Source organism: Rana temporaria, chromosome 8 (genome assembly GCF_905171775.1).
Source record: "Rana temporaria chromosome 8, aRanTem1.1, whole genome shotgun sequence".
Classification (NCBI taxonomy): Eukaryota; Metazoa; Chordata; class Amphibia; order Anura; family Ranidae; genus Rana; species Rana temporaria.
In genome coordinates this window covers 4,015,028-4,039,597 of record NC_053496.1, presented here as the reverse complement: position 1 = coordinate 4,039,597, position 24,570 = coordinate 4,015,028, and positions in this window count along the sequence as shown.

Sequence of the window (24,570 nt, the reverse complement as noted above, 5' to 3'; positions counted from 1 at the left end):
TGATCAGCTAGAAGATGGTCAATGGAGACTGGTTGAGTCTCTGCCTCACGTCTCGTTACCTGCTCTGCCCCAACTGTTTACCGAACCCAGCCTGTATCCTGCTTGATCAGCGAGAAGATGGTCAATGGAGACTGTTTGAGTCTCTGCCTCACGTCTCGTTACCTGCTCTGCCCGACTGTTTACTGAACCCAGCCTGTATCCTGCTTGATCAGCGAGAAGATGGTCAATGGAGACTGGTTGAGTCTCTGCCTCACGTCTCGTTACCTGCTCTGCCCGACTGTTTACTGAACCCAGCCTGTATCCTGCTTGATCAGCGAGAAGATGGTCAATGGAGACTGGTTGAGTCTCTGCCTCACGTCTCGTTACCTGCTCTGCCCGGCTGTTGATGACCCCCTGGCTTCCATTCTGACTACGCCTCTGCCTGCTGTTCCAGCTACACGGAGTTTCGGTCCTCAATACCTGCCCAGTGATCTCCAGCCATCGGGTTCCTGCCAAGGCCCAGCCGGTGCCATCTACTATATCGGCCCTCGTGCCACTCTGTGTCCTTCACTCCCTGTCATCTCTACCAGGGGTGTTGGGCAGGAGGTGCAAGAGAAGCCCTCTCTACAATCTCCACCAGGTACGTGACACAATCCTATTGGCCGAGGAGGAGGAGGGCTGGGCACAGGACAGGCACAGTAATGGCCGGGATGGTGAGGAGGCATGGAGGACAAGTAGGAGAACATGCAGCAGCAGCTCCAAGAAGTGGCATTCCAGCCGGCCATGTGGGGGAGGATCTGTGTAACTTTAACCAGCTGAAAGACTATATAATCTGTACCAAGGACTCCCTGGAGGCCGGGACCACCTTCCTGAAGGAGTAACAGCTGGAGGCAGTTTCTGGAGGTGGGCTGTACGGAGCGGAGCTTCAGGGCGGCGGTGGTGGAGACGTCAGCCGGGGGGCCTCAGCTGCTTCCTCTTCGACTGCGATCACCGGAGACGGAATGTGTGTCAGTGGCTGCCCGTGCCATAAATGGGGTAAGTGCGGGGCCACTCCCACAAAAAAAACACCAGCCGCCACTGATCCTGGCCCTTTGTCAGACTCTCCACATCAGCCATTCTCAAACAGGGTTCTATGAAGCCCTAGGGTTCCACTAGAGCAGGGGTCTCCAAACTTTCTAAACAAAAGGTCCTTCAGACTTTATGGGGGCCTTAGTGTGGCCTGTGGGAGTATAAAATACTCAAGTTTCAGTGGAAGTAAACAATGCCCCATCATGGGCTTAGTGGAAGGGATAGTGCCCATATGTTACCAGTGGGAGGAATAGCACCCCATCCTTAGTGCCAGTGGGAGGAATAGCACCCCATCCTTAGTGCCAGTGGGAGGAATAGCACCCCATCCTTAGTGCCAGTGGGAGGAATAGCACCCTATCCTTAGTGCCAGTGTGAGATATAGCACCCCACCCTTAGTGCCAGTGGGAGGAATAGCACCCCATCCTTAGTGCCAGTGGGAGGAATAGCACCCCATCATTAGTGCCAGTGGGAGGAATAGCACCCCATCCTTAGTGTCAGTGGGAGGAATAGCACCCCATCCTTAGTGCCATTGGGAGGAATAGCACCCCATCCTTAGTGTCAGTTGTGGATAGAATAGTGCCCCAAAGGCCGTATAGAGGCAAGCAAAGGGCCACATCCGGCTCCAGGGCCGCTGTTTGGAGACCACTGCTCTAGAGATTGCTAGGGGTGCCTTGAGAGTGGCTCCCTCCATGAAAACCTGCCCTTAATTTATCCACTGCTATATATGCTGTTTGTTTGGGTACAACGTCTCACGACCGCGCAATTGTCAGTTAAAGCGACGCCGTGCCGAATCGCGAAAAATGGCCCGGTCATTAAGGTGGTTACTCATTACCCTTAAGTGGTTACTCATATTTATGACATTTATTAAATAAGCGCCTTCTCAGAGTAAGGACAAAAAGGTTAATTTACATAAAAATCGTCTTTGTATTGCTCCTGTAATGCCACGTACTTTTGATGTGAGCTTTTGGTCGGAAATTTCCGACCATGTGTACGCTCCATCGGACATTTTCTGTCTGAATTTCCGACGACAAAAATTTGAGAGAACAAAAGTTCTCGTCGGAAATTAACGATCGTCTGTGTGCAATTTCGATGCACAAACATCCTACGCATGCTCGGAATCAAGCAGAAGAGCCGCACTGCCTATTGAACTTCATTTTTTCTCGGCTCGTCGTACGCGTTGTACGTCACCGGCGTTCTTGACGTTTCAGAATTTCCCACAACATTTGCGTGACCGTGTGTACGCAAGGCAAGTTTGAGCCAACTTTCCATCGGGAAATTGTTGTCGGATATTCCGATCGTCTGTACACGGCATAACTCTGGATCGCGGTCTAAAACGTTATTATAATTGTATAATAAATTTATATGGTACCGGTCTGAACCTGTCGGCAAGCATTGGACGGTGTGATTTGTATTCTTCGGGAGTAGAACGTTTTATTCTCGCTATAATCTTGGCATGAACAGGATATTGCAGGCAGAAGGTTTAGGATCGGAAGGTCGGAACGAAAAAAAAAAAAAAAGAAAGTCTCAGAAATTGATTTTTAATGAACATTTAACTGTTATAAATTAATATTTATTGGATGACATGTAAAGGGCGTGACACTGAGAAGGATTAGACGAGGATTAAAGAACATCCAAAATCATTTAAAAAACGAATTTCGCCCTTTCCTTCCATTAAAATGAGAGATCGGTGTGAGGAAAGACACGCCGGTAAACTGTTAAAGAGAACCTGCAATAGATTTGTTTTATTTTAGTTGTTCTTTTATTTTTTTTTATTGTTTATATGGAATATTTTGCTACATAATATACACTCTCCGGCAGGGCCGCCATCAGGCAGTACCCCCCTGATGAGGCGCGTCCCCGCGCCGAATGAACTGCGCATGCTCCGTTTCTAAATTTCCCGCCGTGCATTGCGCTAAATGACGTCGCAACGACGTCATTTTTTTTAACTTAGGCCCCGTACACACGACCGAGTTTCTCTGCAGAATTCAGCCAGAAACTCGGTCGGAGCTGGATTCTGGCGAGAAACTCGGTCGTGTGTACACTTTTCAGCGAGGAAGCCGATGAGGAACTCGTCGGGCCGAAAAGAGAACATGTTCTCTATTTTCTCGTTAGTCAATGGGAAAAGTTGGCGAGGAACTCGATGTGTTTGGCACGTCGAGTTCCTCGGTCGTGTGTACGGGGCCTCAGACGTGAATTACGTCCATCCCGATTCACGAACGACTTACGCAAAATAAAAAAAAAATGTCAAAATAAACGCGGGAACGACGGCCATACTTAACATGGCAGGTCTAACTATACACAACGAAATACCAGCTTTAACTATACGCCGGAAAAAGCAGACTAGAGACGCCGTAAAAAAATGCCCCGGCCGCTCGTACGTTCGTGGATCGACGGAAATAGCTAATTTGCATACCCGACGCAGAAAACGACGTGAACGCCACCCAGCGGACGTCAAAGTATTGCATCTTAAATCCCGAAGGAGTACGAGGACGTATACCTGTCGGATCTAACCCAGATGCCGTTGTATCTTGGTTTGAGGATTCAAACCAAAGATACGACGCGGGTAATTTGAAAGTACGCCCGCGTACTAGCTCTGTGGATCTGCCCCAAAGTGTAATTTCTTCAGTGTTGTCACATGAAAAGAGAGAAATATTTACAAAAATGTGAGGGGTGTACTTACTTTTGTCAGGTGCTGTACATTAGCATTTATATTGGTATACGGGACTTCAAAAGGAAACGTTGTCTGTAGATCTTCGCACCGGACCTTATGAAGCATTCTTCCTACCGAAGACATAGGAGGGGAAAGTGTCCCCTTCACTTCGAACATCGAACTTGTTGACGTGAAGAAAGTTCTTTATGTTCGGATTTCACATCTTCCTTTTAAATGTGATTTTCAGAGGCTACAAGAAAAAAAATAAAAATTATACATTTATTCAGATTTTTTTATTTTTTTTTTTTAAAGTGAAAATCTTCAACGCAAGGGGCCAGATTCTGATACATTTACGTTGCTCCACGGCAGCGTAACGTATCCCATTTACGTTACACCGCCGCAGGTTTACAGCGTAAGTGCCTGATTCACAAAGCTCTTACCTGTAAACTTGCGACGGTGTAACGTAAATCCGCTCGCCTGCCTAATTCAAATGGGGCGGTCACCATTTAAATTAGGCACGTTCCCGCGCCGAACGTACTGCGCATGCTCCGTCGGGAAAATTACCCGACGTGCATTGCGCTAAATGACGTCGCACGGATGTCATTTGTTTAGACGTTAACGTAAATGGCGTCCAGCGCCATTCACGGACGACTTACGCAAACGACGTGATTTTTTTAATTTTGGCGTGGGAACGACGGCCATACTTAACATGGCTTAGAACACCTAGGGCTCAGCCCTAATTTTACGACGCGTATCTCGACGGAAACGACATAAAGTTAGAGCGACGGGTAACGCGGACGTTCGTGGATCGCCGTAACTATTCATTTGCATATTCTACGCCGACCGCAATGGCCTCGCCACCTAGCGGCCGGCATAGAATTGCGTCCTAAGATCCGACAGTGTAATTCAATTACACCTGTCGGATCTTTGGGAGATCTATGCGTAACTGATTCTATGAATCAGCCGCATAGTTAGGACGTGCGGATCACAGAGATACGACGGCGTATCAGGAGATACGCCGTCGTATCTCTTTTGTGAATCTGGCCCAAAGTCTTCAATGCAAAAACAACAATTTGATAGTCGAAGATATACAACAGTACAGTGGAATCTCGGATAGTGCCTGTGACGGTATTAGAATGATATCCCCGTCAGTCTTCCCTTCTTCCCATAAAGAAAATCACCCAGTATTACACGAGGGGGAATATTCCTGGAATCACCCCATAAGCCACACATGAGTCAGAGCTTACTGCTGGAACAAGACACTTTAATGGCAGCTTGCTGCTGGTATATATACAGTTTTCAAGCTAAATCCTCAATCAAGGAACAATGAAATCTCCACCCCCTTCTCACACCCAGTGGGGGGCTCCCATACAGATCATAGGCAGACATTTCGGAGCCGACCTGAAAACACATTTTCTTTAGATAATGACATCAGTGAAGGTAATTACTAGTTGTACAGAATATATTATCTAGACAGCTTGGCCCCGCATATAGAAGGGATAATTACCACAATGAAGCAATCAGAATAATTAACATGAGTCACTTCTAATCACAGTAAACAGTAAACACCGGGCTCCTTCACACACACAATTACCCTTTGAAATAGGACTGGCTGAGGAAGGGTCATTAACATTTTAAAAGCCTGTTACACTTAACACACACACAATATTACTTAGCAGGGAGAATTTAAACTGAAGCATCCTTCACAATGGCCCCCCTTTTTTCTCCCTGCTCCGGCAACCCGGTTGGACCTTCCCTGGTCCAGTAGGGTTGACGGGTTCAGAGCTTTTAGTCCGAGGTTAACTCCGTTTGGCGTGACTGACCTCCCTTGGCAACTGCTTCAGACTCAGGTATGCCACCGGGTCGTCAGATAACACGCCGGTCAGTCCCCAAGTCTTTGTGCGATCTGCAGAGGTCAGTGTGAAGACGGTGAATGGGTCTGTGCGCCGCCGTCTAGGTGTCCCGCTATGGGAGGGGCAGGTTATGGCTCTGAAGTGACAATCACAGGAGATTCATAAAAAAAAAGAAAAAGTTATATTTGTTGAAATGCTGTAGCACTGGTGCTCAGAGTCCGGGGGGGGGGGGGGGGAATCAGTGCCCCATAGGGTCAGCCACCCCCTGCTCCCTCCGCAGCCGCCGGTTCTCCTCTTTGAGCTTTTCCAGCTCCCTCTCCAGTTCATGGAGCCTGGGGGGGGTCAGCCTGCTGTGACCTCAGGTGGTTGTTCTCCTCCTCCATGCGGCTTATGCACTCCTCCAGCTCTATGTACTCATGGATCAGATTCTGCTTGCTCATGTCCTGCAGGCTCTCCACGTGGTCCTTCATCATCAGGAACTGGGTGGTGGTGTAAGGGGCCACCGGTGGGCCCTTGGCGAACATCTCGGCCCGCATCTGGGACGCCCGCTGCGACTCCCTCTCCTCCATTCGCTTCTTTTCCTCCCAGGTCAGCTTGTTATACGGCTTCCAGGACCTCTTCTTCTTGGAGGGTGGCCGGCGGTGCCTCTTTCTGCCCAGCTCCCTCCAGGGCCCCTCCGGCTCATGGCTGTCGCCCATGACCAGCTGATAATGGTGTTCCCTGTTGTCTGTAATAACAGATTGTACCATGAGGGCTTCAAAGGGGTGCCCAATGGTTCTTCCTGACCCAGCTCCTGGAAATCCCAAGCCGAGTCTACGGCTGCTGCTGGTGGGCGGTACCCAGGTTGAGACCAATTTGACCTGGTGTTGTCATTCATGGGGCAATTCTGCTTGAAGTGACCCAGCTGTTTGCACCGGAAACAGAGTTGTTCGTTGTCCTCCTGGCGTGGGTAGCGAGGGCTAGATGTCATCGATCTGTTAGGCGGTTGGTATCTAGCGGCTGGTGGGTGTGAGGGCGCCGTTGGTCGTGGAGGTTGTACCCGTGGTGTGACCTGGTTTGTCTTGCGAGTATCCGCATATTCATCCGCCAACTTAGCGGCCTCTGGTAGAGTCATGGGCCTGCGATCTCTCACCCAATCTTTGACGTCCGTCTGGATGTGATTGTAAAATTGCTCCAGGAGCATTAGTTGCAAAATGTCCTCTGCGGTGGTGGCCTGGCTGCTGTTAACCCAGTTAGAGGCCGACAGGGATAACTGGCATGCCCATTCCGCGTAAGAGTCTTTCGTGGTTTTGCGTGAGTCCCTGAACTTCTGTCGGTGGGACTCTGGGGTTACTGCATAACGAGCCAGGAGCACTTCTTTAACCCGGGCGTAGCTATGGATATCCTGATCTGGCACGATCCGGAAAGCATCAGAAGCTTTGCCTGACAGTTTGCCTGACAATATTGCAACCCACTCTCCTCTAGCTATTCGGTGCAGGTTACATTGTCGCTCAAAATCCGCCAGGAAGTTATCAATCTCACAGTCCTTTTCATCAAAAGCTTTAAAAGCGCTAAACGGAATCTTCCTTGCGTCTGCTGTGCTGTACTCACTGTTTGGAGGATGTGCGGCTGTTTGTTGGACTGCTGCCAGTTTTAACTGTAATTCTGCGTCTCTTATTTCTTTAGCCTCCTGTAGCTCTGCGTCTCTTATTTGTTTGTCTCTTATTTGTTTAGCCTCCTCCGCTAACAGGTCCATCACTCTCAGCACTACATCCGCCGTTGGGTTCGGACCGAACCATGCTAGCTTCTCTCTCATTACTTTGTTGGCTGGCGATTCCTCCTCCTGAATCACTGGTGTCTCCATCTCTTGTACTGCTGGCGTTGCTGCAATCACGTTCTCCTGGTCTAGCTCCATTAATTCTGCTATGATGACCCGCTTGGTTTTGTTGCTAGCAATCCTTCCACGAACTTCCAGTAGTTCTTTCAGCTGCCAACCATTTGTGACGGTATTAGAATGATATCCCCGTCAGTCTTCCCTTCTTCCCATAAAGAAAATCACCCAGTATTACACGAGGGGGAATATTCCTGGAATCACCCCATAAGCCACACATGAGTCAGAGCTTACTGCTGGAACAAGACACTTTAATGGCAGCTTGCTGCTGGTATATATACAGTTTTCAAGCTAAATCCTCAATCAAGGAACAATGAAATCTCCACCCCCTTCTCACACCCAGTGGGGGGCTCCCATACAGATCATAGGCAGACATTTCGGAGCCGACCTGAAAACACATTTTCTTTAGATAATGACATCAGTGAAGGTAATTACTAGTTGTACAGAATACATTATCTAGACAGCTTGGCCCCGCATATAGAAGGGATAATTACCACAATGAAGCAATCAGAATAATTAACATGAGTCACTTCTAATCACAGTAAACAGTAAACACCGGGCTCCTTCACACACACAATTACCCTTTGAAATAGGACTGGCTGAGGAAGGGTCATTAACATTTCAAAAGCCTGTTACACTTAACACACACACAATATTACTTAGCAGGGAGAATTTAAGCTGAAGCATCCTTCACAGGGCCGCCATTAGGAATCAGCTTCAGGCATGGGCCCCCTGGAGCAGAGAACCGCGGGGGGTGCTGCCGCCTTAAATTGAGAAGCAGGGGGGGTGCCGTGAATTGAGAAGCGGGGGGCACCACCGCTAATTGAGAAAATTGAGAAGCGGGGGGGCATAAATTGAGAAGCGGGTGGGTGCCACTAATCTAAAAAGATTTAAAAAAAGATTATAAAAAAAGGGGGGTAGCCATCCGGGGGCCCCTGGGGGCCTCTGGGCCCTTTAATAAAAAGAAAAAAATATATATAAAAAAAAAGGAGGGGTTGCCATCCAGGGCCCTGTAGACCTCTGGGCCCTTTAATAAAAACAAAAAAATATATAAAAAAAAATTTCAATAAAAAAAAGGGGGTTTGCCATCCGGGGCCCTGGGGATGGCAAACATTGTTTAAATGTTACAAAGAATATAACAGGATATGCAAAAAGGAAATCAAGGATGCAAAAATTCAAAACGAACGACAGATTGCAAAAGATAGTAGGACAAACCCCAAAAAATTCTTTAAATATATTAATAGTAAAAAGGTGAAGTCTGAGCATGTAGGCCCCTTACAAAATAATCTAGAGTGGGTGACTGGGGACAAAGAGAAGGCAAATTTACTAAATGTTTTCTTCAGCTCTGGAGCATGGGGGAGCTCATGTCCAAAATGGGGGTGGGAGTGACACAGCCCCAAATCCACAATGGCTCAAAAGTGATATGGTCCAGAAATATTTAGACAGAATAAAGGTGGATAAAGCACCTGGACCTGATGGCATCCATCCACGGATCCTAGGTGAGTTGAGCTCTGTCATTTCAAAGCCACTGTATCTAATATTTAGGGACTCATTAAAGACAGGAATAGTACCACTGGATTGGCGCAGGGCCAATGTGGTGCCCATATTTAAAAAGGGAACAAAGTCTTTACCAAGTAACTATAGACCTGTTAGTTTAACTTCTATAGTTGGGAAGATACTGGAACGTTTAATAAAAGACCACATGGATGAGTTCTTGCAGGAAAAAAACTATTTAAGCAGCAGACAACATGGATTCATGAAAGACAGAAGTTGTCAGACAAACCTGATTTCCTTTTATGAAGAGGTAAGTAAAACCCTGGACAGAGGCGTGGCTGTGGACGTGATATATTTGGATTTTGCAAAAGCGTTCGATACAGTTCCGCACACACGGCTCATGTGTAAGGTAAGGTCTACAGGATTGGATATATCAGTTTGTAAATGGATAGAAAACTGGCTGAAAGACAGAATTCAGAGAGTTGTGGTTAATGATTCTTACTCTGAATGGTCCAATGTTATCAGTGGTGTACCCCAAGGTTCAGTGCTGGGACCCTTACTTTTCAATATATTTATAAATGATATTGGGTTTGAGATCAAAAGTAACATTTCTGTCTTTGCAGATGACACCAAGCTATGCAGTGGAATAACGTCCTTGCAGGATGTCTCCAATTTACAAGCCGACCTCAATGCTCTGTCTGATTGGGCGACTAAGTGGCAGATGAGGTTTAATGTAGATAAATGTAAAGTTATGCACTTGGGGGCTAAGAATATGCATGCATCATACATACTAGGGGGAGTACAACTGGGGGGGTCTGTAGTGGAGAAGGATCTGGGGGTTTTAGTTGATCATAAGCTCAATAATGGCATGCAATGCCAAGCTGCGGTTTCCAAAGCGAGCAAAGTCCTTTCTTGTATAGAGAGGTATGGACTCCAGAGACAGAGATATAATTTTGCCCCTGTACAAATCATTAGTAAGACCTCATCTGGAATATGCAGTTCAGTTTTGGGCCCCAGTTCTCAAAAAGGATATAGGAGAATTGGAGAAAGTGCAGAGAAGAGCAACCAAACTGATAAGAGGCATGGAGGAGCTCAGCTATGAGGAAAGATTAGAGGAACTAAATTTATTCACTCTTGAGAAGAGGAGAATAAGGGGGGATATGATCAACATGTACAAATATATAAGAGGTCCATACAGTGAACTTGGTGTTGAGTTATTCACTTTACGGTCATCACTGAGGACAAGGGGGCACTCTTTACGTCTAGAGGAAAAGAGATTTCACCTCCAAATACGGAAAGGTTTTTTCACAGTAAGAGCTGTGAAAATGTGGAACAGACTCCCTCCAGAGGTGGTTCTGGCCAGCTCAGTAGATTGCTTTAAGAAAGGTCTGGATTCTTTCCTAAATGTACAGAATATAACTGAGTACTAAGATTTGTAGGTATAGTTGATCCAGGGTAAATCCGATTGCCTCTCGGGGGATCAGGAAGGAATTTTTTCCCCTGCTGTAGCAAATTGGATCATGCTCCGCTGGGGTTTTTTGCCTTCCTCTGGATCAACTGTGGGTATGGAGTTGGGTGTATAGGATTTTACTGTGTTTTTTTATTTTTTGTTTTTTGTGGTTGAACTGGATGGACTTGTGTCTTTTTTCAACCTGACTAACTATGTGACCTCCGGGCCCTTTAAAGCGGGGGTTCACCCGTACAGAACACCTTTTCCCCTTAGATGGATGCTCGTTTTGTCTAGGGGAATCGGCTAGTTCTTTTAAAATATGAGATGTACTTAGGCTCCATTCACATCTATGCGACAAAACGCCGGACGCTTCTGCCGCTAGAGGGGAGAATTCCCATTGCTGTCTATGGAGATGGTTCACATCTCATAGACGCCGAACGCCTGTCGCCTGAAAAAAAGTCCCGGACCCTTTTTTTCAGGCGACATTGGCATTCGCCCATTGACAGCAATGGGAATGCTTTGTCAAAAAAAGAAAAAAAAAAAGTTTCACACTCGCGGCAAAATACGCCGCGTACGCCGTACGCCGTTGTCGCATAGATGTGAATGGAGCCTTACCGTCTATGAGATGCATCTTCTCCGCCGCTTCCGGGTATGGGCTGCGGGACTGGGCGTTCCTATTTTGATTGACAGGCTTCCGAGAGGCTTCCGACGGTCGCATCCATCGCGCCACGATTTTCCGAAAGAAGCCGAACGTCGGTGCGCAGGCGCAGTATAGAGCCGCACCGACGTTCGGCTTCTTTCGGCTACTAGTGACGCGATGGATGCGACCGTCGGAAGCCTCTCGGAAGACTGTCAGCCCAAGACTGTCAGCCCATCCCGCAGCCCATACCCGGAAGCAACGGAGAGGATGCATCTCGAAAACAGTAAGTGCGGCTCATGTTTTAAAACAACTAGCCGATTCCCCTAGACCAGTGGTCATCAACCCTGTCCTGCAGGGCCCACTAGCAGGCCAGGTTTGCAAGATAACTGAAATACATCACAGGTGATATAATTTGCTCCTCAGTGATTGCAGTATTCTAGACTGCATCTCCCCAAGGTAATACATAAAACCTGGCCTGTTAGTGGGCCCTGCAGGACAGGGTTGATGACCACTGCCCTAGACAAAACGAGCATGAAGCTAAGGGGACAAGATAAAAAAAAAACATCATTGGGTGAACTCCCGCTTTAATAAGAAAAAAATAAAGAAAATATTAAAAAAAAATTAATTGTTTTTATAAAAATGTCTAGTCCCAGCTATATTAGAACCTGTTTGCTGAATATCTCTGGATCTATAAGTCCCCACATCTCTGTGCTGGAAAGCCTGAGATAAAAAAAAAATAATCGATCTCAGGTTTTCCAGCAACAAAAATGTCAGTGTTTACATCTGAGGTGACGTCATGATGTCACATTTGGCCTCCGAGGGTCATAGAGATGGTCCCCGGCCAGCTCTAAGGTAAACCGGCGGCGGCGGCGTATTCATTCTCCGGGTTTGCGGATCTCACGGGAAAGACTGGAGAAACATCAGAGGGCGGCATGAGGGGGGGTGTCCCCTCCCTTGTCCCCTTCCTTGTCCCCTCACTTGTCCCCTCCCCTCCCTTGTCCCCTCCCCTCCCTTGTCCCCTCCCTTGTCCCCTCCTGCTACCCGTAAAATCAATCAAGCGGCTAAACAGCCGCTATGATGGCTTTTACATTGTAGGGAATCGCCGACTGAAAAAAAAAAAGAAGATATCTGGATGACTCCTGCAGCCGCACCCGTCCTCCAGAGATCTCCACTCAAAAAGTAAATGACGTCATATGACGCCCACCTTGGGGTCAGGAACACGCTGGAAGCCAAGCGAAGCACAATGACGGCCGTTACACGAGGATTGTATCGAAAAGTAAAGCAATTTACCATTTTTTTGTAAACCTATTTCGGGTCGTTCAAATTTCACGTGTTGCTAGGGTAACTCTTCCTTCATAGTAACGCTTCTTTTTCTTCATTGCTGGTGAATAATGGATTCCAAGCGCACGCAATGTGCCGTCATTGAGTTCTTGATGAAGGACGGGGGGGTGGGGCCTTTATTTTGGTACACACTGTACTGAGTGAGAAACTTATATAGCGCAACACATGCGAACTGAATCGCCTCTGGGCGATAAAGAGAAATCACTTTTACTGTAAGGAGAAATGTATTTAATATCTATTATTTATGTGATAGAAATAATTTTTCTTTGTGCAGCACTTCCTGTTCACATTGCGCTGATAGTATTTCTTATTATTAATGTCCTATTAGTTGGATATCTATGAGGACTGCACTGTGAGTCATGCAAAAGTGGGCGTAACTTTAATAATAAACTTCCACAGGTCATTCAAGTATCACATGTTGGTAAAGTAACTCTTCCCCTATATACCGTATATACTCGAGTGCCCATGCCTCACTGTGCCTCACTGTGCCCATGCCTCACTGTGCCCATGCCTCATTGTGCCTCACTGTGCCCATGCCTCACTGTGCCTCACTGGGCCAGATTCACAAAGAGATGGCGTATCTCCTGATATGCGACTGATTCATAAGAATCATAAGAATCAGGTTCCGCATAGATCTCCCTTAGATCCGACAGGTGTAAGTGACTTACACCGTCGGATCTTAGGCTGCAATCTCCCGCCGGCTGCTAGGTGTCGCCTCGGTTTTTTATGCGTCGGATATGCAAATGAGGAGAACCGCCGATTCAGTAATGAACGCCCGCCCGTCGCTTTTTTTTCACGTCGTTTGCGTTCGGCTTTTTCCGGCGGATAGTTACCCCTGCTATAGCAGGGGTAACTGCGGCGTATCCTATGTTTAGTATGGCCGTCGTTCCCGCGCCGAGTTTTAAATTTTAACGTCATTTGCGTACGCCGATTCAGAATTCTTGCCGACGCAAGTTACGCTCACACCGAAACCACTGACGTCCTAGCGACGTCAGTGTGAGCAATGCACGCCGGGAAATTTAGCCAGCGGCACATGCACATTTAAATCGGCGCGGGGACGCGCCTGACTTAAATACTACACTCCCCCTAGCCGCGGAATTTGAATTCCGCCGGGGGAGTTACGATCCGCCGGTGCAAGTTTCGAGGTAAGTGCTTTGTGAATACAGCACTAGCCTCGCAAAAGTGCGCCGGCGGATCGTAAATCACATAGATTACGCGGATCTAAAGATCCGCTAATCTATGTGAATCTGGCCCACTGTGTCCATGCCTCACTGTGCCTTACTGTGCCCATGCCTCACTGTGCCTAACTGTGCCCATGCCTCACTGTGCCCATGCCTCACTGTGTCCATGCCTCACTGTGCCCATGCCTCACTGTGCCCATACCTCACTGTGCCTCACTGTGCCCAAGCCTCACTGTGTCATATCTATGCGCCTGATTCAGAGAATCAGGTTACGCATAGATATTCCTAAGATCCGACAGGTGTAAGTGTTTCTTATCTTAGGCTGCAATTTCAGGCTGGCCGCTAGGTGACGCTTCCGTTTGTTTACGCGGGGAAAATGCAAATTAGTATTTACGTAGATTCGGAAACGAACGACCGAAAAAATTGAAACGAAAACTAACAAATTTTTCGGCAGTGCACATGTCTAGTGACAAATCCAGCATAGCTAAACAAAAATGACATCAATCAGTGTATGAAGACTACCAAAAGGGGTCGCAACTTTTTTATTAACCTAAATTGTTGTTTCAAATTTCCCATGTTAGTAGAGTTATGCCCCGTACACACGATCGGAATTTCCCATGGAAAAAGTCAGACTGACTTTTTCCATTGGAAATTCCGACTGTGTGTATGCCCCATCGGAGTAATTTCATCGGAAATTCCGATGAATTCCATCAACCTTTACAAAGAGAACATGTTCTCTTTTTCTCCGATGGAATTCCGTCGGAATTCCGATGTGAATTTGGTCAGACAAAGGTCCGATCGTGTGTGTACGAGGCATAACTCTTAACATCTTAACATCATCACATAATATTACAATTGTATTTTTATGGGAACAAGGGGCGTAACATAGACAGGCTAAATTCTATTTAGGACTCAAAAGAATGTGAACATGTAATGAAAACATTAGTGCGCACATTGAGTGCAGTGCGCAATAAATAGGCAAGCGTACAAGATAGAATACAATTTTATACAGAATTTAAAATTTCTCAAACAATAGTAACTGCGGTGTGTGCGGCACACCCATCTTCATCACAGCAGGAAGCCAGAGGAGGAGAGGAGTGCCGCTTGCCCTAACCCCGAGCGGGGATCTCATAGTGATGTGGCGTGGTGGCCTCATTTTAATTCCTGACTGTAAGAGAATCACTAGTTTCCGCCCGATGCGCACCAATGCGCATGCACGTGCGCACGGGTGCCCGCAGTTGCCTGGGCGCACAAATGCACGTGCGCAACGCACGCCGTGCACACGCAGAAGCGCACCCCTGACGCCAATTGGTGCCAGGCGGCCCATTTAGGAAAGTGCCCTGACCCCAGACTCTTGCTAACTGGTCTTCAGCTGTTTCCGAATATCCTGTACCCTGCTATTACCTGATACCTGTTGCTGAACCTGGCTTGCCCTTGACCCTGATCCTGGACTCTGCTGCTCTTCTGACTTCTGGCTTCTGATCCTGGCTATCCATTTTTTTTTGTATAATCAGTATTTATTGAAGGAATAAAGGGAACAGAAAATAAAGAGGGGGGGGGGGGAAGGGAGGTATATAAGGTATAGGACAGGCACGTCCAACGGGGTTGTTACATATCACAATCTGGCCTCGCAGGACCGTCAAACAGCCAAGGTTTACCTCGGACAAATTATAACTTATATGCATCTATCATCATCTTTATTAAACGCAATTGTAAGCCCGGGGACCACCACGGCGGCCGCCACCCAAGAGGGCGTCGGCAGCCGCGTCAGCCCCAGGGCGGCAAGGTAGCCAGGTGGGCGGCCTTCTAAGAGGGCACGGAGGCAAACAACAACAGAACGGAGCCTCAGAGGAAAAAAGCTAAGGTATCCGCCGAACCCCCCGAACCCGGGGGTGAGCCAGGCAGGGAGTTCAAGTATGTGCCATTGCAAGAAGCTAGAAACAATAGGGGGACTAAGAGGCCGCAAGGCCCGGACCCGGATCCGCGCCCACACCCAGGGCGGAGGGGGGGGGCACTGAGGCCTCCAACTACCACCCACCGCCCCCGGGTGAGCCAGAGGGCCAGGGCCATGGGGCCAGCCAAGGCACTTAGGCGGGGCCGTGATATCAGTCACGGTCCAGTAGCGGTTTACGGTTAACCTCTCAGCGTGTCTAACATACACAGGCATAAAAGTCCCACTGGCAAATATCACAGAAATTAAGAAAAGAGATAAAACTGAAGGGTAAGAGAGAGGGAAAGAGGGAGAAGCCCCAGAAACTGAGTAGTAAATGAGAGGCGTAGAGAGAGCGAAGAGGGGGAGAGGATGAGAGGGGGTAGGGAAAAGAAGGAAAGAAGGAAAAAAGAAAAAAGGAAGGAAGGAAGGAAAAAAAAAAAAAAAAAAAAAGGGGGGGAAAGGGGAAGGGGGGATAAGAAAGGGGGGAAAGAGGAGCAGTGCGTACCTCAAAAGCTAGCGAAGGGCACATCCACTTCCACACCGGGCGCATCACTCCAGGCCAAAGTTCCATCATCGACCGGCCACGTCCTTATCTAACTAGCAAGGGGCTCATCCTCTCCACCAGCGAGAGCCTGCAGCCTGCGGGTCTTAAGGGAGGGCTCCGCAAGTTCCAGCAGGGCGACATCTAGGCTACTGGGAACTAAGTTAGGGTCCGAGACGTAATCCGTCCACGGCGCCCAAATGGCCGTATGCTGTTCGCTACGGTCGCGGCAGGTCGCCACCCACCTCTCAGCCTCTCCGATGGCACTCACCACCCGCGTCCAGTCCTCACGACCAGGGACTTTGGACTGCTTCCAGTAAATTGGAAGCAGCCGCCTGGCTGCGTTAAGTAGATGTGGTATAACACTTTTCTTATACTGACTTAGAGGGACTGTCGGGACATGGAGAAGGAAGTGCACCGGAGAGAGGGGGATATCAATTCCCGTGATTATCAGTATCTGATCTTTAACGTCTGCCCAGAAGGGTACAATCAAGGGGCAGTCCCACCAAACATGGAAGAGCGTGCCCCTGTGCCCACACCCGCGCCAGCACAACCCGGATTCAGTAGGGTAAATGCATGCCATGTCTGCCGGCACCCGATACCAGCGAGACAAAATTTTAAAATTTGTCTCTTGGGTTTTAGAGTCTACCGATGAGGTATGAGTGAGGCGGTAGAGATGGGTCAATTGTGTTTCCGTCAGGACCTGATCCAGATCCCTCTCCCATCTCCGTATATAAGCAGGTGTAGGCAGAGGGGCAGCAGACCCCAGCAGGCGGTACAGCTCCGATACCAAGTGGGGGGTAGGATCCTCACTAGCAAAAAGACTTTCAAACGGGGTAAGAGAGGAGGGGTCCCTGATCCTATGGCCCTGTTTCCCAAAAAAGTGGTGCAGCTGCCTATAGCGCCAAAAATTCATCCGTGGGCCGTGTCGTCCCGTAGGGAGGGCCTCATAAGCTAGGAGTTTACCATCTTTTATAAGTTTCCCGCAACTGGCGTTTCCATCATCCAACCATGGTTCAAAAAAGGCTATTTGTTCTCCCGGAGGGAACCAAAGAAAGCCACCCAATGGGGCCAGCGGCGACACAGGGGGAGACAATTGAAGCGCAACATTCATTCTGTCCCAGACCGCAAGTACATGCTTCGTCAATGGGGAAGTCGTCTCTGAAAGTCCCCTGTGTTCCCGCTGTAACCATGGTGCGTATGATAGGTTCCGTCCCGCAAGACATTTCTCCAGTGACACCCAGAGTTTCGAGTGAGTATGGAAACGCCAATTGAGTATCCTCTGAAGAGCCACCGCTCTGTAATATCGCCTAACGTCAGGGAATCCCAATCCCCCCTCTGCCTTAGAGCGTTTCAGCATCTTAAGAGCTATTCGGGGCTTACGTGCATTCCAAACGAACTCAGTTAGCATGCTAGAGAGGCGGTCGAAGAACGGCCTGGGCAATCGAATCGGAAGCATCTGAAAATAAAAAAGGATGCGGGGCAAAACGTTCATTTTCACCACGTTCACCCGGCCCAGCCAGGTGAAGGCAGTGCGAGTCCACTGGGAAAGGTCCGCCTTAATTGCGGCTAGCAGGGGGGGGAAGTTGGCATTGTATAGGGCGTCATATCTATCTGTGAGCTGTACGCCTAGATAGCGCAGAGATGTCTTAGCCCATGAAAATGGGAAGGCGTCCTTAAGTCTCTTCGCTAGATCCGGTGACAAGTTAACGGGGAGGATCTCAGATTTCCCATAATTTATTTTAAAGTTGGATAGGGTTCCGAAGTGTTTAAGTTCCTTCAACAGATTCGGCAACGAGATCAGGGGGTTCTCTAGGTGGAAAAGGACATCATCAGCATAAGCCGAAAGCTTATGCTCCACATTCCCGACCTGCAGACCCTTAATATCACCGCTTGCTCTAACAGTGCGGAGCAAAGGCTCTAGCACCAGAGCAAAAAGGAGGGGTGAGAGAGGACAGCCCTGCCTCGTGCCGTTCCTGATGGGGAAGCGGGAAGAAAGGGTACCGTTCACCTTCACTTGTGCACATGGATCAGAGTAAAGAGCTAAGACAGAAGCATACATGCGGGGTCCCAGGCCTAAATGGCTAAGCACCTCCTGCATGTATGACCAATCAACCCGGTCAAATGCCTTTTCGGCATCGGTTGATAAGATAAGGTAGGGCTGGGGGTCTGTGCGGGAGCGGGCCCAGTGTATAAGCTGAATCGCTCTCAGGGAGTTGTCTCTGGCTTCCCTACCTGGAATAAAGCCCGTCTGATCAAGGTGCACAAGTCCGGGCAACAGATGTTTGAGCCTATTAGCCAAAATTTTTGCTAGTATCTTCACGTCCAGGTTGAGGAGCGAAATAGGGCGGTAACTCTGTGGAGCGGCTGGGTCCTTGCCCTCTTTCGGAATTACCGTGATGTGAGCTAATAAAGCTTCCGGGGGAATTGTTTTGCCCTCTGCTATAGAGTTGAAGTAACTCAACAAGGGTGCCTCTAAATGGGAGAGAAATGTCGCATAGTAGGCCTTAGTGAACCCATCCGGGCCCGGGCTCTTCCCATTGGGTAGAGACTTAACTGTCAGTCTGAGCTCAGACAGGGTAATTGGTTGTTCTAAGATTGAAGACTGATCGTCCGTGAGTGAAGGGAGACCCGACGAGGTCAAGTAGTCTCGAATCGCCTGACGCTTGGTGTCCCACGCCGAGGGGGGGAGTCCAGAGTTCAAGTTGTATAAAGTGGCGTAGTAGTCCCGAAAGCCCGCGGCAATTTTAGAGGACAGCACCGTCGGCTCCCCCGAAGGGGAATACAGCTTGTGGACATGCATCTGCGCAGTCCGAGCTCGCAGCGCTCGCGCTAGCATGCGCCCGCATTTATTCCCATGTTCATAGAACTTATGGGACATGTAGCGGAATCGTTTGTGCGTCTGTCTGTCCAAAAGGCGCAGGAGCAATTCCCGCAGCTCAGTCAAGTTACTCAGTGCCTCTGGTCCCCCCGTCGCCTTATGGTGGAGTTCAGCCTTCTGGAGGGCGGTGTACACCCTGTGAAAGTCCGCCATGCGTTCCCGCTTCAACCGGGACCCCTGAGAGATCAATGCCCCTCTAACCACGGCCTTATGGGCCTCCCACAACGTGCCCTCACTCACATCTCCTGTAGAGTTTTCAGAGAAGTAATGGGACAAGGTACCCGAGACTTCGCCCGCCACCCCCGTATCGTCTAATAAGTTATCATTGAGCCGCCATGTCCAGGAGCGTCGCGATCCCGAGGGAAGAGCAAGGACGACAGAAATCGGCGCGTGATCTGAGATGGTGATCGAGCCTATAGAGGCAGATTGCAGGAGTTCCAGTGTGTTCCGGTCCACATATAAGTGGTCTATGCGGGTATAAACGTCGTGTACCTTGGAATAGTAGCTAAAGTCACGGTCAGTGGGGTGTAGCAAGCGCCAACTGTCTGTCAGCAGGAGGGACTGAAGGGATTTGCGAAAATGCTTAAGGAACGCATGAGAATGCGTTGGTCTAGCGTGGGACGTGTCCAGCAAGGGGTCAGGGCTGACATTGAAGTCTCCCCCCAAGATCAGGAAGCCCTCTCTAAATTCCCCCAATCGTTCCAATGTAGAATCAAGGAAACCCAACTGATTTGTGTTAGGGGCGTAGATGGACGCTAACGTGTATATATGTCCCGCTAGGGAGCCCTTTAAGAACACATAGCGACCTAAAGGGTCAATCAGGGTATCAGTGGGTTGAAAAGGGCACGACCGGTGTATGGCAATAGCTGTACCCCTGGACTTAGGGGTCGGAGACGTGCTAAGAAACCACTGGCTAAAAAGATGTTTAGGGAGCTTGGGTAGCGACCGTGGCGTGAAGTGGGTCTCCTGTAGGAACACCACCTGTGCCTTCAGCCGCTTCAACTCCCCCCAAAGCTTGCTACGTTTGTGAGGAGAGCACAAGCCTCGAACATTATAGGAGCTTACCTGCAGGGTGGCCATAGGTAGAGTCGGAGAGAATGGAGTTGCTGATCATTGCGAGGCGCCCGGTGTGGAAGGCAGAGCAGTAAGACGCACCTAGGAAGAAGAGAGAGGGGGGCAAGACGAGGGAAGGGGGAGGGAGAAGAGGAAAAAAGGGGGGCATAGAAAAGAGATAGGAGGGAGATAAAAAAACAAGCATCAAAAAAACGTAAAGACATAGGAAACATGACAAGATGGCCTAGGCCAAACAGTCTAACGGAATCACTATGGACCCTGTCCGGGACCCCAGTCCTTACGGAGGGGGGGCTCGGACCCCAGTCCAAGATCCCAATGGGGATCAGTACCCAAAATGAGAGGGTGGCCTACTGGGGGAACGTGGCCAACATGGAAAGAGGGAGAGGGGGGGCATCCGCCATCGTCCACCGCGTCAGACTTGGGGTGGTGAGGGTGAGAGGGGCAGGGAGCCGTAAAATCACTAGTGAAGCAGGTACAAAGGGCACAAGCACCGCCAGGCCTGTGGTAGGCGGGCGTCAGCGTGCCAATGTCAGGATTCTTCCAGCATCTCCAGCCGGAGATGTAAAAATAAAAAAGAGAAGGGGAGGAAGAAGCTGCATAGTGAGCCTATGTCCAAAAGTTCTTCAGTCTCCAACCGGATCAGGGCCCTGTGAGGATTCAGAGATGCGCTGACCACGTCCTCTTCTGCGGTTCCTGCGCTTGGCTGTCTGCCAAGGACCTGAGGGTGGAAGGGAGATAGTGGGGAGAGCCGAAGAGGTCCTCCAGTCTGGGAAGTCCACCGGGTCCAGGTCGAGGGAAGATAAGAAGTGCGGTAGGTCATCTTTCGTGCGAAGGGTCACAGTTCTGCCTTCTTTAGTGGCCTGCAGATAAAAGGGGAAACCCCATCGGTATGACAGGCCTGCTTCTTGTAGGGCTACCAGGAGAGGCCGCAGCAACCGTCGCTGCATGAGAGTGCGTCTGGAAATGTCTTGGTAAAAGGACAAGTGCGCACCGTCAAAATCATAGTGGGATTTACCCCGCATTTTTTGCATGATACGGTCCTTAAGCGTATATTTATGGAGTTTGCATATGACATCGCGCGGGTTATTCACATCTTGGGACGGGGGCTTGAGAGCTCTGTGCGCGCGGTCAATTTCCACCACAGCAGTGGCAGGCAGGCCCAAGATATCCTTAAATATGTCCTCCAGGGTAGGAACAATGTCTCTGGCGCTTGTCGCTTCAGGCAGGCCCCGTATCCGGATATTCGCCCTGCGACTGCGATTCTCCATGTCATCTAAATGGCACAACAGGGCCTCTATCTGGTGACTTTGAGCGGAGCATGTTTCTTGTAGTTGGGAGATGACTGGGAGCACATCCTCCAGCTTTTGTTCCAGGGTTTCCACCCTGTTACCTAGGTGGGTAGTGTCAGCCTTGAGCTGGGCCACGTCTTCCTTCAGGGCCCTCTCGACCCGATCCGCAAAGCGCTCCAAATCTGCTTTGGTAGGGAGGGCCCAAATATGGCGTCTGATGTCCGCGTCTTCCAGAGGGTCAGGCCCCTCTGACAGGCCCAGTAGTGAGGAGGGCGAGCTCGGGGAAATCGGGGCCGTCGGGTCACTCACCAGCGACGGGGAAGGCACAGGTGAGCATGTCTGTAGCTGGGATCGAGACGTGGCAGCCTGTGAAGCCTGCGCTGCGTGCTGTGATTTCCCGGCCGGCGCCATCTTGGAGGTCTCGCGGCCGCTCCTATTTGGCTCCGTGAGGAAGGAATCCAGCTGTCCCTGCTTTGTGCGGTCTGCCCGGGGGGGCTGCGAGGATGCCCGGTTCTTGTGTGACATCCTAGGAGGTGTTCGGCGGAGATTTCACTCTCTTAGCTGTGATAATGTGCGGCGGTGGAACGGAGCAGCAGACACACACGTCCTCACTCCTCCATAGCCAGGACACGCCCCCCTGGCTATCCATTTGACCTTTCTTCTGCCTGCTGCTTGTACCCCGCTATCTGCCAGTTACCAGACCCGGCTATCCTGAGACCCTGCTTCTACTTTCAGTATTGCTCCTCATCCGCTTCCAGGCACCTGCGACTACAGTTCTGCAATCTGCTGCGACTTCCGGCTGCATTCCCTGGTCTGACGGTCCTTCTACTTATCCAGGCACACATCATCTGCTACAGGTTCCCGGGTCCATATCCACAGGCACTCGTGTTCCTCCTCTCCCTCGGTTCCCTCTGTTCCACCTCCAGTGGGACCTGGGCTGGAGATACAAGTGAGGCCGACCTCGTCACTTCAGTCTCCTCTAAGGTACGTGGCACCGACCTTCTGGAGCTTGCAGCCCCTATGATGGACGTCACACGTCCCGTGGTCATTGGACCAGTGGGACGTCCATTGTAGGCGCTGCAGGCTCCAGAAGGTGGAACCTGCTATGTCACTCGGTAACGCTCGGGATCAGATCGGTTTACGCTCGGCGGTGGCGCTCAGGGGGCCGGGGCTAACAATACAACGGTGCATGCCTGAGACCCGGGGGCTTTTCGGAGACACATTCGGGGGTCCAGCCCCCCAGCCCCCCCTCCCGATGCCACTGATCATTACTACTGGGGGACTTACAAGGGGGAGACAGATTGCCACATGTAAAGAAAAGAAGAGGTACAGCGCAAATTCTAGTGTATAGAAATTCTGATGTGATACCAAAAAATTCCTGGCGTGACACAAATAAGTGAAGGTGACACAAAATCGTAAGGTCAATTGCTATGCATCACTGAAACTAAACATATGACTAAAAATAAAAATGCACGTGAAAAACAAAAATAACTTGTAAATGAAAACAATATATGAATGTGTATAAAGTCTGTGAATGAATGAGATTGTGCAAGCAAAAAAGACTACAGGTGAGGTATTAGTCCATATGCTCCCAGATATCTTAAAGAAAACTTCTTTAAAAGAGTGAACTTCACAGCGAATGTCTTCAGAGAAAAGGATAGTACAGGGCTGACACAACCTTCCACCTTCGCACCACACTCTGGGACGGCGCGTGAGAGTCCCAGAGTGTGGTGCGACACCAGCGGAGGCCGAACCGGAACCGACACCAAGCCGAGCCTGCCCGGGGCCCCGGGAAACACAGCATCTGAGCCATTCATCCGTTCTGACCGATGGGAAATAGCTTGAAGCAGATCCAGTGTGCTACATACAGTCATTTGGGTGACTCTAAATATACCCGGGTCCAGTCTGACCACCGTTGTGGTCTCCACATCTGGTAAGGGCATTGTTTTGTCACTCAGGTGTGCCTTGGTGGAAGGTTGTGTCAGCCCTGTACTATCCTTTTCTCTGAAGACATTCGCTGTGAAGTTCACTCTTTTAAAGAAGTTTTCTTTAAGATATCTGGGAGCATATGGACTAATACCTCACCTGTAGTCTTTTTTGCTTGCACAATCTCATTCATTCACAGACTTTATACACATTCATATATTGTTTTCATTTACAAGTTATTTTTGTTTTTCACGTGCATTTTTATTTTTAGTCAATTGTTTAGTTTCAGTGATGCATAGCAATTGACCTTACGATTTTGTGTCACCTTCACTTATTTGTGTCACGCCAGGAATTTTTTGGTATCACATCAGAATTTCTATACACTAGAATTTGCGCTGTACCTCTTCTTTTCTTTATTTTGCTTAAATATTTGTATCTATATTTTTGGTACTAGCAGCATTTTCAATTTTTTGTTTAGCGCAGTGTTTTTCCCGTTTTTTTACAGATTGCCACATGTAGCCAGTTCTCCCTGAAGACAGCGATGGTCAAGTCTTCACCCCCTTTCCTGGGAGATCTCCGGCAGAGTGAGGCCCCGTACACACGACCGAGTTTCTCGGCAGAATTCAGCCAGAAACTCGATCGGAGCTGGATTCTGTCGAGAAACTCGGTCGTGTGTACACTTTTCAGCGAGGAAGCCGACGAGGAACTCGTCGGGCCAAATAGAGAACATGTTCCCTATTTCCTTGTTCTTCAATGAGCAAAGTCGGCCCGCCGAGATCCTCGGCGGCTTCAACACTGAACTCGACGAGGAACTCGATGTGTTTGGCACGTCGAGTTCCTCGGACGTGTGTACGGGGCCTCAGTCGGGTGGGCTGGTGGGTGTCAGTCTGGAGGACTGTGGAGGAAAGTTAGCCTGGAGGGCTAGTAAAAAAGGGGCAGCTGCAGCATTTTGCATTACTTTCGGGACAGTCTTCGTATGTATTCATTCACCTGATATGACATTAATAGTAAAAATGCTGCAGAAAGAAAATCATTTCTATGAGACGAATAATGAATGAAGAAATCTCTCTTTATTTAACAGTGTGTAACAAAATAGAAGAATGGACGATATAGAAAACTGACATGGCTAATTAATAGTAAAAAATATGACAGCAGGGGCAACACAAAGAAAATATTTTCTATGAGATAATTAATATGGAGAGATTTTAAAAAATAGAAGCCACAGAACGCTTATTATGTCACTGCGCAATATTTTAAATGAATTCAAATAGAGAAAATGTATTTCTTTGATTTAATTAACAGAACATAATAAAAAGTAGCAGAATTTTTTTTTTGGGAGATTAATGACCAAAGAAATCTACTATCAATACAATGTGTGCCGAAAATAATGGAAGATAATT